The following is an 11,954-nucleotide window of genomic DNA, read 5'->3' as shown; positions in this document are numbered from 1 at the left end:
TTCAATGCATTTAGGGGTGTGGTCCTGGTCAAGACAATCTCCTGAACTCCAAACTGAATGTCTGAATGGGAAAGAAAGGTGATTTAAGCAATTTTGAGCGTGGCATGGTTGTTGGTGCCAGACGGGCCGGTCTGAGTATTTCACAATCTGCTCAGTTACTGGGATTTTCACGCACAACCATTTCTAGGGTTTACAAAGAATGGTGTGAAAAGGGAAAAACATCCAGTATGCGGCAGTCCTGTGGGCGAAAATGCCTTGTTGATGCTAGAGGTCAGAGGAGAATGGGCCGACTGATTCAAGCTGATAGAAGAGCAACTTTGACTGAAATAACCATTCGTTACAACCGAGGTATGCAGCAAAGCATTTGTGAAGCCACAACACGTACAACCTTGAGGCGGATGGGCTACAACAGCAGAAGACCCCACCGGGTACCACTCATCTCCACTACAAATAGAAAAAAGAGGCTACAATTTGCACAAGCTCACCAAAATTGGACAGTTGAAGACTGGAAAAATGTTGCCTGGTCTGATGAGTCTCGATTTCTGTTGAGACATTCAGATGGTAGAGTCAGAATTTGGCGTAAACAGAATGAGAACATGGATCCATCATGCCTTGTTACCACTGTGCAGGCTGGTGGTGGTGGTGTAATGGTGTGGGGGATGTTTTCTTGGCACACTTTAGGCCCCTTAATGCCAATTGGGCATCGTTTAAATGCCACGGCCTACCTGAGCATTGTTTCTGACCATGTGCATCCCTTTATGACCACCATGTACCCATCCTCTGATGGCTACTTCCAGCAGGATAATGCACCATGTCACAAAGGTCGAATCATTTCAAATTGGTTTCTTGAACATGACAATGAGTTCACTGTACTAAACTGGCCCCCACAGTCACCAGATCTCAACCCAATAGAGCATCTTTGGGATGTGGTGGAACGGGAGCTTCGTGCCCTGGATGTGCATCCCACAAATCTCCATCAACTGCAAGATGCTATCCTATCAATATGGGCCAACATTTCTAAAGAATGCTTTCAGCACCTTGTTGAATCAATGCCACGTAGAATTAAGGCAGTTCTGAAGGCGAAAGGGGGTCAAACACAGTATTAGTATGGTGTTCCTAATAATCCTTTAGGTGAGTGTATATATATATATATATACTCACCTAAAGGATTATTTAAAACACCATACTAATACTGTGTTTGACCCCCTTTCGCCTTCAGAACTGCCTTAATTCTACGTGGCATTGATTCAACAAGGTGCTGAAAGCATTCTTTAGAAATGTTGGCCCATATTGATAGGATAGCATCTTGCAGTTGATGGAGATTTGTGGGATGCACATCCAGGGCACGAAGCTCCCGTTCCACCACATCCCAAAGATGCTCTATTGGGTTGAGATCTGGTGACTGTGGGGGCCAGTTTAGTACAGTGAACTCATTGTCATGTTCAAGAAACCAATTTGAAATTATTCGACCTTTGTGACATGGTGCATTATCCTGCTGGAAGTAGCCATCAGAGGATGGGTACATGGTGGTCATAAAGGGATGGACATGGTCAGAAACAATGCTCAGGTAGGCCGTGGCATTTAAACGTGCCCAATTGGCACTAAGGGGCCTAAAGTGTGCCAAGAAAACATCCCCCACACCATTACACCACCACCAGCAGCCTGCACAGTGGTAACAAGGCATGATGGATCCATGTTCTCATTCTGTTTACGCCAAATTCTGACTACCATCTGAATGTCTCAACAGAAATCGAGACTCATCAGACCAGGCAACATTTTTCCAGTCTTCAACTGTCCAATTTTGGTGAGCTTGTGCAAATTGTAGCCTCTTTTTCCTATTTGTAGTGGAGATGAGTGGTACCCGGTGGGGTCTTCTGCTGTTGTAGCCCATCCGCCTCAAGGTTGTACGTGTTGTGGCTTCACAAATGCTTTGCTGCGTACCTCGGTTGTAACGAGTGGTTATTTCAGTCAAAGTTGCTCTTCTATCAGCTTGAATCAGTCGGCCCACTCTCCTCTGACCTCTAGCATCAACAAGGCATTTTCGCCCACAGGACTGCCGCATACTGGATGTTTTTCCCTTTTCACACCATTCTTTGTAAAGCCTAGAAATGGTTGTGCGTGAAAATCCCAGTAACTGAGAAGATTGTGAAATACTCAGACCGGCCCGTCTGGCACCAACAACCATGCCACGCTCAAAATTGCTTAAATCACCTTTCTTTCCCATTCAGACATTCAGTTTGGAGTTCAGGAGATTGTCTTGACCAGGACCACACCCCTAAATGCATTGAAGCAACTGCCATGTGATTCGTCGGTTAGATAATTGCATTAATGAGAAATTGAACAGGTGTTCCTAATAATCCTTTAGGTGAGTGTATATATATATATATATATATATATATATATATACAGCTCTGGAAAAAATTAAGAGACCACTCAAAGTTCAGAAATCAATGTTAAGTGGTCTCTTAATTTTTTCCAGAGTTGTATATGTATAATTAAATAAATGCAAAATCTCTAAATGTAGCATTTGCAAACTAAATATTTAGCTGTGAATTAAATTAAATATTTAGAATTTAAATAAATCTTTAACTGAAATATAAACTGAGACTTTGCAGTTATGTAATTTATCTGTGAAAAAAGACAAGCAAAAAAATAATATGTCATTTTACATTTGGCACCCCAAGGATGTGTATACACTGTATACATATGGTATAAAACCAATTAAAAGTCATCAACTACTGTATGGTGTATTTGTTGTTGTTTAATTAGTCCTTTGCTTTCCCTGTTTGTCAGACAGAGTGACTACAAGGTCAGATCTCTGTGAATCATACCACAGTCATACACTGTGTGTAGTCTGATTTCAGCTTGCACAGCATTCTTCACAAAATGATAATGATAATCTTGACAGCAAAATGATCTGTAATAATAACAAAATAATTATTAAATCATTATCATCACCATAGGAGTTTCAGTCTTTCTCTCCTTCATGCCTAGTGGTTTATTTAATGTTGGTTTACATTCTTTTAGTTAATTTAAACTGTTATATGTCTATTTTATGTATTTTTTTATTCATTGCATTTTGCTGTATGTTTGTTGTAGTATGTTTATCACTCTGTAATGCACTCTGTGGCTACCCTGTGAAGGGCACTATACAAATTAAGATTGATTGATTGATTGATTGATCATCATCATAATTGTTAAACGATATCAAGGTAAAAAAATAGAGCCTAGTTCACCAATACCAATTCTGCCTCTAGTCTATATCACTGTTTTAATTACATGGCAGATGTGGCTTGACTGCAATCAGTTTAATTTTGAATTGTTGAGGAAGGCTGCTTGGAAAAATGGAGGCCCTCATTCTGTGTAGAGCCTCCAATCAACACACTTCACAATCACCAGTGCAATAATTTGAATCATTTGAACACATAAAAGAAAACCATGAAATGTCAGGGATGTGTCCTCTCCCTCCTCTTGTCATGATAAAAGGGGAGCCATTTCCTTTTGCCTCCTTATTTTGCTTGTTGTTGCTAACAACATGGAGAGTCCTATGACAACAGTTGCTAGGCCCACAATCCGTTTGTTTTTTAGGTGTCTGGAATTCCTGCCAAATAGCAAGAAAACCGTTGCCAGTTGAATGCTGTTGCGGATTGTCAGGAAACACAGTTGGAAGGAAGGGAGTGGCCTAAAGCAGGACAACAGAGCCAGTATTTCATAACGATTTCTATGCAACTGTACTGATAGAGAACCTTCTCTGTTGGCCATTGACATTCTAGAAACTATGATTCATTATCTGCTATTGTAGTATCAGCTGTCTCCACACTTTATTTGCAGAAGAAAAGAACTCTCTGATTCCAGTTCTAACAGCTGCCCAGATTCATTCCACCAATACTCAATTTATCAATATGTCCCTTTAACATTATTACCTTCAAATTATTGTTGCATCAAATCTTTCGAATCCTGTTAGTTAGGTGGAGAGTGGAGCCTGCTGTTCATTGGTGTGGATCTGGTCTCTTTATGTTCTTTGCTGATGGGTCCACATCTTGGCCTGCTGAAAGAATTACAAGGTGGAGATGAATAAATGCATTAGTGGTGGATGACTTTCTTCATGCCTCAGTTTGCTAGTTAATTTATGGCCATGTCAGGCCATCTCTGCTTTACTGTGTTTAAATGCCCATCGATTGGCTGTGAAGTAACCACGTATTATGACTTGCCTGTGGTTTTCTACTGTTAATCCAGTCTCATTCTGACTTATAAGGTTTCCAGACTGCAGTGTCCAAAAAGAGCTTCCTGTTTATTGGAAGCAGGCCTTTTCTGTAGCCAACCAGATGTCATTTGGATGGCTTACTGTGAGCCAGCCTTCATCCACTTGCCTCTCCCTCTCTCTCTCTCTCTCTCTCTCTCTCTCTCTCTCTCTCTCTCTCTCTCTTTCTCACACACTGCTAAAATCTTCATGCTCCTCTGAGACCTTGGAATCAATACTCCTTATGTACTCTGCCCACAGTGTAATATTAGCAAGGTGGTATACACCTCCCACATACTTACACACACACACACACACACACACAGCATGAATCGCACACAATCTCTTGCAGACATTGTAAAAAGTGTATGAACACACATTATTAAAGACAAAAATAACTCTAACACACACACAAACACACACAGAAACAGACTTGGGGAGGTCAGCTGAATTGCAGACTGCTGAGGGAGCTTTGTTGATGTAATTAGACTTTTTTAACTCAGTGCATTTTAAACTTTAGCCACAATTCTTATTTCAAGTGTCATACATAAGGGTTTCAGTGACAAGGACCTGGATTTAATCAAATCTTTGACCCACTTTTGCCAGTCACAAAATTAAAATTAAAAAGGCTTGTTGTATCCGTCATTCAAATACTGTTAAGAATGGAGCTGTGATTCCTAACTTTTCACATGTGTTGTTAATGCTTCTTTCATTGTATCCATGAATATCACATTCAAATTGATAGCCAGTCTGGATTGTAGGCAGGTCTGATTCTGACACACACAATTGGACCCCATGAGTGACTTTTTTATAATACAGTCAACTGACATTCAACACAAACCGAGACTGCAGTAAAGGACAGTGAAGGCATGTAAAAACCATAGGGAACCACTGTAAAACTATGATACAACCATAGTAAGAACATGTTAAGAGTACCAGGGTAGGGCCTCCCAAGTGGCTCAGTAAGTAAAAGCACAGACTGAGCACTATGAGCAGAGGTTTGCCATTAGCTGAGTGTGACTGGGAGAGCTTATTGGTGGCATACAATTGGCTCAGTGCCACTTGGGACACAGCTCTCCTCCAATTGGCCTACTTACTCAACCTCACCACATGAAGGCAGTGGGATTCATAGCAAAGAGTTGTGATGCAGTAGCACCATTAGTGATTCCAAATTTAGGGGGGGAGGAAAAACACAAAAAATGATTGGCTCATTTTTTTTTTTAAGTAACAGTGTAAACTTATGTAAAGGTGGACATGTAGTTCATGGCACCAGTAATACAATCTCTATCTCCCTGAAATCATCATTATTGTGAGCATCTATACTTCCTGCATAAACAATTAAGGGACTGTGGGACTCACTAGCTTGTTGTTTTCCCATGCTGAAATACATGATAGATAATGAGTGAATTAAAGCTCCAGTCTTGATTCCCAAAGCGAGAGCCTATTGTGAATTCTCAGAAGACTGAGTGTCAGGCCAGGACAACTCTCCAGAGAGGCTGAGCCTATAACCCCCCCCCAGCCCCTATACCCCTATATCCCCACCCCATTTCCCTCCCTGCAGCTGTCACAGTCCCTCCCAGTCTCCCAGCTGCTTGTGGTTTGGCCTTCTCCCGGCCTGTTTCCCACCCTGCAGTTCAGTCACAGTAACCCACTCTGACATACACATCATTGCAGACATGGATTTCTGTATTAAATTAGTCAGTGCAATGGAACTGGAATTCAGTGTTGACTACTGTTAATGATTATGTGAATGAGGCCTTCATTTTAAAATGGTCTCCTGAATATATATGAGTGGTATCAGAATTAAATACATTCCTCTCTCATTATACAAACTAGTCAGGTATTCAGATTGGCAGTAGGCAGGGTACTGGAACTTGGGTCTAAGTAAATAATCACGTTGAATGGCGTTTTCTTTAATATTATCGGGTGTGAGTGGCTCTGGTCTGTAGCTGGAGTGAGGAGGGTGTGACAGCCACCCTGACTGCCTGGCATGTATGCTCTCTCCCTGGATCCAACGCTAGGACATGAGTCACACTCAGCAACCGGGGAATGTTAAGCAGCTGTCTCTTTCCGAATTCTTTGCTACAATCCTTACACTCCAGCCCTGACAGTCACTGCAGACTGTCGGGGTTCTAGCATTGACTCACAAACACATTTTATTTATTTGTTTGTTTGTTTATATTTCAAATTTGCTCCCAAAACATGGAATGTTCCTTGCCTTGACGTGACATTCTCAGGTGATGAGGCAAACATTGGTCAATTGATAAGAAACCTTCCTGTTTCTAAGAGTCGTCCACAAGGTTGCAGAAGTTGAGAGGTGGAAATGTACCAACTAGGCATGACAAAGGGGCAGCATAGTTACTCATTATCTATCCTGTTGATGTGCATATCTATCAGCATTCATTGAATATTGAATATTTTCTATTTTCCACTTTCCTGAGCCCATCGTGGTTTCCTTGTCCAATATCGAAAGCAGAGTTAGGCTCTTAAGCAGTAAGCAGGCTCTTTTAGTGTATTAGTGTAGTGGTAACATATATGTCTATATAAATCCCATCTCAGATTCAGACCCATATAGATAGTGCGAGCAGTTACTGTGGTATAAATTGTAACTATCAAAGTCTGAATCTTAAATAACTTGTCGTGTCTTATAATGCATGAAGTAAGCGAATCATACAGCCCCAGAATTTCACAGACACTTTGAGACTGAACAGAATTTTATTTTCAGTTTTCAACATAAAGATGCTAACTCTAACTTGATATTGTTAATTTTGGCAAAGTAACAGTACATCTGTTATTCCGATTATGACAGGACAGCTTGTGCATTAAAACACAGTTAAAGTCTGACAGAAGTGGGTATTATAAAATACACACACACGCACACACACACACACACACACACACACATACAAGAAGAAAACAATGCCTCATTTTAAGGAAAAGAGCATGTCAGCTACTGGGAACTACAGGAAGAGTAAGAAAGCTAAAATAAGAGAAAATTAAAGATGCAATACTGTGAGAAATGCACACACAAATAAACACAATTGGGGATGTTTTCTGTGCCTGTGGATGAATGCAGGAGATTCTGTGCTCCTGGCATCTCGTAAAATGGGAGCAGCAGTACAGAGATGTATTGTCCTGCAGTAATGTGAGATGAAAGCTGCTGAAATGACAGTGACTCTGCCATGCTCTAATAATTCCCACTCTTGAGATCATCTTTTACTTTTACACACTAAATCTTAATGCCAGTTATATATATATATATATATATATATATATATATATATATATATACACTCACCTAAAGGATTATTTAAAACACCATACTAATACTGTGTTTGACCCCCTTTCGCCTTCAGAACTGCCTTAATTCTACGTGGCATTGATTCAACAAGGTGCTGAAAGCATTCTTTAGAAATGTTGGCCCATATTGATAGGATAGCATCTTGCAGTTGACGGAGATTTGTGGGATGCACATCCAGGGCACGAAGCTCCCGTTCCACCACATCCCAAAGATGCTCTATTGGGTTGAGATCTGGTGACTGTGGGGGCCAGTTTAGTACAGTGAACTCATTGTCATGTTCAAGAAACCAATTTGAAATGATTCGACCTTTGTGACATGGTGCATTATCCTGCTGGAAGTAGCCATCAGAGGATGCCACAGGACTGCCAGACGGGCCGGTCTGAGTATTTCACAATCTGCTCAGTTACTGGGATTTTCACGCACAACCATTTCTAGGGTTTACAAAGAATGGTGTGAAAAGGGAAAAACATCCAGTATGCGGCAGTCCTGTGGGCGAAAATGCCTTGTTGATGCTAGAGGTCAGAGGAGAATGGGCCGACTGATTCAAGCTGATAGAAGAGCAACTTTGACTGAAATAACCACTCGTTACAACCGAGGTACGCAGCAAAGCATTTGTGAAGCCACAACACGTACAACCTTGAGGCGGATGGGCTACAACAGCAGAAGACCCCACCGGGTACCACTCATCTCCACTACAAATAGGAAAAAGAGGCTACAATTTGCACAAGCTCACCAAAATTGGACAGTTGAAGACTGGAAAAATGTTGCCTGGTCTGATGAGTCTCGATTTCTGTTGAGACATTCAGATGGTAGAGTCAGAATTTGGCGTAAACAGAATGAGAACATGGATCCATCATGCCTTGTTACCACTGTGCAGGCTGCTGGTGGTGGTGTAATGGTGTGGGGGATGTTTTCTTGGCACACTTTAGGCCCCTTAGTGCCAATTGGGCATCGTTTAAATGCCACGGCCTACCTGAGCATTGTTTCTGACCATGTCCATCCCTTTATGACCACCATGTACCCATCCTCTGATGGCTACTTCCAGCAGGATAATGCACCATGTCACAAAGGTCGAATCATTTCAAATTGGTTTCTTGAACATGACAATGAGTTCACTGTACTAAACTGGCCCCCACAGTCACCAGATCTCAACCCAATAGAGCATCTTTGGGATGTGGTGGAACGGGAGCTTCGTGCCCTGGATGTGCATCCCACAAATCTCCATCAACGGCAAGATGCTATCCTATCAATATGGGCCAACATTTCTAAAGAATGCTTTCAGCACCTTGTTGAATCAATGCCACGTAGAATTAAGGCAGTTCTGAAGGCGAAAGGGGGTCAAACACAGTATTAGTATGGTGTTTTAAATAATCCTTTAGGTGAGTGTATATATATATATATATATATATTTAAGTACAGTACAACTAATTTCCCTCCTCTCCTGTGCAATTGCATTAGTGTTACTTAATGTTTACACACTCCTCCTTATCTAAGTGGGGATATTCTACTAGAGGAAACAAAGTGTTGACTTGACAGTTGAGGCACTAGTATCGGATCACCAATGTGTGAACTGTGGGTAAACAAACTGCTGTTCCTCCCAAACAAAGCCAGTAACCATAGCCTTGTTTATTGATCAAGGACTGTGATAAGGTGCACCAGCAATTTCCAGACCCCAGGTGACAGACTATTACCTTGACATATTGAACTGTAGTTCAATGCCAGTTCAGTGCCAATGCCTTTGAGAGCCCGCCAGGTACAGCTTGGCTTTCTGTGGATACCCTCAAATCAAGAAACCTTGCCAGTTTCCCCACACCTGATTGAACATGGATGTTTATGGGCCAAGAATAAACAAATGCAAAGTAATAATCAGGTATAAAATAAATAGGCTCATGTAGTACTTTTGAAACTGTACAAGTAATCAAACAGTTGTCATTTCCACAATCTGTAGAACAATATAAAACATATTTAGGGCACAGACGACACTCTTGAAACATACTAAAATTACGATATCAATAATATTTTACACTTAAAATTATGTTTGAAATTTTAGCAAATTTGTATTATTTTCTGGCAAACAACAATTGCTTTTCTTGATAAATACTTTAAATTGTTACTTCCCTGCTCAATATCTTGGAATGTAGTCTTAATTGTCAGAATTATTGATGGTTTCTACACACCAGTATATACAGTACCCTCCACAATTATTCACCGCCTTGATAAAGCTGAACAAAACAGACATAATACAAGTAATGAGCTATATTTTAAATCTCAAACATATTGAATGTTTTCTACTTTGGAATCAACCAAAATAACACCTTTCTCAAGTGCCACAAATATTCAAACCCCTGTTTTCAGTACCACTGAGAACACTGAGCAGAAATGAAGTGAGGCCCTTCAATTTTATAGTCTTGAATGGAGGAGTCAACATTCGAGCTCAACAATGAAATATGGGTCAGAGGTCACAAATTGAAATTATTAGGTTTGTTTTGGATGGAAAATAAGAGGCCTTTCACAAAGGGTTGTGGGGTTCTGGAATGACCTACCAAGACTCATATTTGAAACTGTCTTGGTTACTTCAGGCAACAGCTGGATGAAATGAAAGATGGTCTCCTCTTTGTAAGGAAGGTTTGAAACGTTTCTTATGTTCTCTCCTGCTGAAGCTAATCAGCATCCCCACGCCCCAAACACTGCCATTCAGGCCTAGTCATGTGACTCACTGTCTGCTAAAAGAGGGCTTTATAATGTCTAGTGTAGTATCTCCAGGGTTCTGGCTGGTATCTTAGCAACTCAGCAATTCATTGCCTAGCAACAGCAGGAGTCTGATCGACGGGCCGGAGGTTAGCTGCTCTACATCTTCCACAGTTACACGTTGTGACACACTGGCCCAGATCGGCATTTCTGTGTATTGTTCTGAATGATTTTCTATTGGGTGCTCAGTTATAGCTCTTAGCTCTTAGCCCTGGCTATAAGGGATAATCCTGTTACTGTTTCAGTATTTACTTAATGAGTGCAAACATTGCTTAATTGTATGCAAAATACAGGAATCAGCAGTAAGTTTGTGAGAAGAAAATATTATGCATTTACATTTGCAAACATCAAAGCATTCATCGAAAAAACTTATCTCCACACAACACTTCATTCTGCAAAATGGTTTGTAATTATTCCTAAAAAGCGATACAGTATACATCAGTGAATCTATTTATATTTTCAAAAGCACAAAAATAGCCAAGCAGAATTCTCAGCACCAGCATGACAAGGTGCACATTGCAGTACATTTGGTATCATTGTATTATTGTAAGAATAAGTGCTTTCTTGTAGAAACCTTGTACCACGGATCAGGTCCAGGTTTTAGTGGTCAGTTACCTACTGCTGACACATTTCCAACCATCTACTAACACCTGCCTTCCTACAAACTTAAGTCTCCCATGAGTATCAAACTCTCCTGTATTCTTTAGACTGTCCTATTTCTCACTATATTGCACTCTATGAATCAATGTCCTTTAGAAAAACCTAATCTTCCTCATGAGTCTTACCTGATGCCACATCCATTGTCCCTCAACAGCTTTTAACTGATTGCCAAGTTCTAATGGGAGGTTTTGTGCTAATTTCTACAAAGTCAAAAGAGATGTCTGCACAGGATTAGGTGCTATAATGAATTTGGGGACAACTCTGCAGTTGTATTCACTCCCACACAGGGGTGATTGTAGGATTTTGGCCATGATTATTAAGGAGGGGCTGACATCTGCTAGGGGGGTCCGGGGGCATGCTCCTCCGGGCAGATTTTTTGTAAAATGCCTGTTAAAAACTCAGTTTCTAAGGTAAGACTGAAGCAAATGACAAGGCTAAGCTGGGCAATTCATACAAATCCAGCAAACATGTACCACCATATTTGCTACCATTTGCTAGTGATACAATTATTTTTAAATTTACATTAACACAATATACAACAGTGATACCTTATTGCCATTAACACAATAGACAATACAGACAACTTCTCCAACCGCCTCACCCCCAAAAGTGCTTCAGTATGGATACATCCCTGAGTATTTGTTCAGTGCAAGAGGAAATGGTATTAGTGAAAAATGCCTGATTGGACAGAATGCATACACATCCCCCCAAAAATCACTGGAATGCATCTTTAACACTGTACATTAAGTAGCCTATTTTTTTAGCAAAAAATGAATAAATAAATATTCAAGTCTGAACAAGACATTATGAGTGTAACATTAAATCCCTGGACCCTTATGAAACATTATATACAGTGCAAATATATAAAAATGGTTGTATGGCAAAACAGTGCAAAAATGCTTTACCAAGAAGAAAAATAAAAATGGTGTGCCAAAACATATGTTATAACAATCAATTACATATAAACAATATATAACATGAATGTTTTTTTTTTTCAAAAAAATA

Source organism: Amia ocellicauda, chromosome 7 (genome assembly GCF_036373705.1).
Source record: "Amia ocellicauda isolate fAmiCal2 chromosome 7, fAmiCal2.hap1, whole genome shotgun sequence".
Lineage (NCBI taxonomy): Eukaryota > Metazoa > Chordata > Actinopteri > Amiiformes > Amiidae > Amia > Amia ocellicauda.
The sequence above is the reverse complement of the archived record's forward strand: the minus strand, read 5'-3'. Positions refer to the sequence as shown.